Source organism: Palaemon carinicauda, chromosome 23 (assembly GCF_036898095.1).
Source record: "Palaemon carinicauda isolate YSFRI2023 chromosome 23, ASM3689809v2, whole genome shotgun sequence".
Lineage (NCBI taxonomy): Eukaryota > Metazoa > Arthropoda > Malacostraca > Decapoda > Palaemonidae > Palaemon > Palaemon carinicauda.
The window spans coordinates 42828553-42833248 of NC_090747.1; positions in this window are offsets into that span (position 1 = coordinate 42828553).

The following is a 4696-nucleotide window of genomic DNA, read 5'->3' on the forward strand; positions in this document are numbered from 1 at the left end:
CAATGAACTGTAAATTCATTATAAATCAAGTAAGTTTATCACTGACTCGTGCAATCTTGAGTATAGCTAATTGACAACACTGACTCGCAGCAGGTGCCCTTTTTGCTCGGAAAAGTTTCCTGCTCTCTGATTGGTCAGAATTATCTTGTCCAAACAATCAGCGATCAAGCCCAGCCACTGAGGGGGTGCAAGACAGCCTCAACTTGGTGCCGGTCCCAAGCCCGGGTAAATGGGGAGGGTTGGCGGCAGGAAGGACATCCGGCCATGAAAGTGGGAAAAGATGCAGACAAGGAAGAAGAAGAAGAAGAAGAATAAGAAGAAGAAGAAGAACCAATCAGCGATCAGGAAACTTTTCCGAGCTAAAAGGGCACCCTAGCGCGTCGGTGCAAATCTGCCTAACTAAAAAGAATTGACACTAGACATTACATTGGCCAAAGGATTTTATAAACGTAATCTTTAAAAGATTTTCAAACACATGGGAAGGGTTGCAGGTAAGCAGACAACCTGCCATGAATAACTGGAGGAACAGCTGTCTTTCATCATAGGTTCTGAAATCTTTATTGGGAGAAGAAAAAGAAGACGAAGAAGATTGTAGATTCAAATTGTTTTCCTGAGAGAGACAAAGAGGGAAAATATTAGACTTTACATATTATTATTATTATTATTATTATTATTATTATTATTATTATTATTATTATTATTATCATTATTATTATTATTATTATTATTATTATTATTTTTCTATTATTATCATTATTATTATTATTATCATTATTATTATCATTATTATTATTAACGTGAAAATCTATTGTGACTCATCTGGTTGGAAAGGCAAGAATAGCTAAAGAGAGAGAGAGAGAGAGAGAGAGAGAGAGAGAGAGAGAGAGAGAGAGAGAGAGAGAGAGAGAGAGAGAGAGAGAGAGAGCCACTTGCTTTATTTACCATTGAATTATGTTACTCTCAGCTTCTTTCCTTCCGACTTGAGTCAGCATAAGCCGACCGCCCCCATCCCCCCCCCCCCCCCCCCTCAACCACGTCTAGGTCCCTGATCTAGAGAAAGCTCCGTGGTCTTGCAGGTCATCACAGTTAGGTCAACAGTTCAATGACCTAGAAGGAAGAGACTTAAAAAAACTACATTTCTTATATACAATCCTTATTTCTAGAGAATCGATGGCAACGAAATGAAGAGGAAATTGTGAAAAAAAAAAAACACAGTGAAATGGTCCCGTCTCTTTACTTTCCAAAATATTGAAGTGGGTCGAAATATAGGGAAGATTTTACACCAGCGAACCACAAGAGAAGTTGCTGATACAAGCTCTCTCTCTCTCTCTCTCTCTCTCTCTCTCTCTCTCTCTCTCTCTCTCTCTCTCTCTCTCTCTCTCTCTCTCTCTCTCTCTCTCTCCCTTTATACAGAAATTCTTCAATCAGGAAAAGATACCAGAGGAATGGAGAAGAAGCCTAATCATTCCCATATATAAGGGGAAGGGAGACATCCAGGAGTGTGGAAACTACAGAGGCATAAAGTTGATAAGCCATACAATGAAAATATGGGAGAAGATCATTGAGAAGAGACTCAGAGATGAAACAACAATTGGTGAGGAACAATTTGGATTTATGCCTGGAAGAGGGACTGTAGTAGCATTATTTGATTTGAAGCAGATGATAGAATAACATCTGGAGAAACAGAAAGGATTACATATGGTCTGTATTGACATGGAGAAGGCATACGATCGAGTACCACGTCAGGAGCTGTGGAGATGTATAAGAGAAAAGGGAATCCCTGAGAAATACGTAAGAATCACCCAAGATATGTATGAGAGGGCAGAAGCAAATGTTAAGAGCAGTATAGGCCTAACAGAAAGTTTCCCAGTAAATGAAGGACTACATCAGGGGTCTGCATTAAGCCCTTGCCTATTTGATCTGGTCATGGATGTAGTAACACAAGGTATTAGAGATCCGTCTCCTTGGTGTATGCTTTTTTCTGATGATGTTATATTGTGTAGCACTAGGCAAGAGGTAGTAGAAGAGAAACTGTAGGGGTGGAGAAGAGAAATGGAAAATAGAGGATTGAACATCAGCAGGAAAAAGACAGAGTATTTGAGATTGAAAAATGTTGAGAAGGGGGAAGTTAGTTTACAAGGAGAGAGATTGGAAAGAGTTGAAAAGTTCAGGTATTTAGGATCGACAGTTGCATAGGATGGTGATCTGGGGGCAGAAATAAACCACATAATACAAGCAAAATGGAAGAATTGGAAAAAAAAGTGTGTGGAGTACTATGTGACAGGAAAATAGGGGTTAAGTTGAAAGGTAAAGTACACAGGACCGTTGTGAGACCGGCTATGATGTATGGAGCGGAGACGTGGGCAATAAGGAAGACAGAAGAGAAGAAACTGGATGTGGCAGAGATGAGAATGTTGAGATGGACGTGTAGGGTAACAAGAAGAGATAAGATACGGAATGAAGTAATTAGGGGTACAACAGGAGTTAGAAAACTATCAGATAAGATCCAAGAAAGTAGACTGAGGTGGTATGGTCATGTCATGAGAAGAGATGAACAGTATATTGGGAGGAGTGTGATGGAAATGGAGGTACAGGGAACGAGAAGGAGAGGGAGACCAAAGCGAAGGTGGATGGACTGTATCAAGGATGACCTTCGATCAAAGGGATTAACCGGTGATGAAGTGTGGGACAGAGGTAGATGGAGAGAGCTGGTCAGAAACATCGACCCCACATAAAAGTGAGAAAAGATGCAGACAATGAAGAAGATACTGTATGTATATGTATATATATATATATATATATATATATATATATATATATATATATATATATATATATATATATATATATATATATATATATATATTTGTGTGTGTGTTTGTGTGTATTTATGTGTGTGTATAATATTAACAAGAAATGCTCCTCACCTTTTTATAAGTGCCACCAGACACACCAAAATTTAAAGAGCTTTGACGAGGGCGGACGCCATCTTGCGTTAGAAGCCGAGCAATTGAATCTCTCACTGAGATGCTGCAAAACCGTATTCGGGGGAAGTATTCACCTAAGAATCTGCTGACCACCTTCCAGGAACTCTCCTGCAGCACTGACCGTAGAGACTCGGGGTTCGCCTATTTAAGGCGCTGCCACCGCGTTTAAGGTCGTGGGTCACGGGCCCGTTTGAAGGGAAGGAGGTGGGAGGGACATTTGAACATACGGAGATTATTATTCAAATACGTTTCCTATCAAGCTTAGATCAGAAATCATTCACTGACGTTTATTTTGACTCGGGAATGATATTAATAAGATGAAGAAATATGCACTTGAAATATCGTGGAGTAGAGGAACGAGTTCTGTATTTCTGGCTTTCTAAAATGAAAACAATAAGCGATATACAGTATACACACACACACACACACACACACACACACACACACACACACACACACACATATATATATATATATATATATATATATATATATATATATATATATATATATATATATATGTATATATATATATATATATATATATATATATATATATATATATATATATATATATATATATATATATATATATATATATATATACGTCTGCATATGTACATATACATATACTGTATAACTTATAGCTACAAGCACATCAAGCCATAGCTACAAATATCAATCACAAATGATTTGTTGGTAAACAAATGGTCATATATCTATAGATTTATAATATATGTAAATATCAACGTATCATATATGCAAACACACACACACACACACACACACACACACACACACACATATATATATATATATATATATATATATATATATATATATATATATATATATATATACATATAATTTGTATATATCAACATATGCGTACATGTAAATATACACACATATGCTGTATATACACACACTCACACACACACACACACACACACACACACACACATATATATATATATATATATATATATATATATATATATATATATATATATATATATATATATATTGTGTGGGTGTAAGTATTCATTTATGTAATTTATTTTACAATGAGGTTATTAGTCCTTTTTTTAACGAATTTTCTTAACCAGAGTAATATCTTATATTTATTAACTTGACTTTGCTGAGCATACAACAAGAAAAAAACAGGAAATGACATTACAATTCAAAGTTGCACTGGTGACAAATACCAGATAATAAACATCAAATCTGACCATAGTTTGTCTATCGATTATTATTATTATTATTATCATTATTATTATTATTATTATTATTATTATTATTATTATTATTATTATTATTATTATTATTATTATTATTATTATTATTATGGCTGTATCGGAAGAATTCAATTTCTTGTCCAATTTCTCGATTCTACGGACAATTCTCTTTTCAGGGTTGCTACATTCAGCTAGCAAGGTGGCGATGTTCATCAGGTGGATGAAGGATACAATTCAGGTTAAGGCTGGATGTAATTAATACAAGTACAAGTAATACTCGAAAATTACAGCAAGATATTATTATTATTATTATTATTATTATTATTATTATTATTATTATTATTATTATTATTACTACTACTACTTGCATTCGGTTCAATTCTGGCACTCGATATTTAGTCGAGGGTTTTTTAACATCTATTATTAAATAAGGAAATAACAATGTCTTGTACTTGAAAATACAGTGGGATG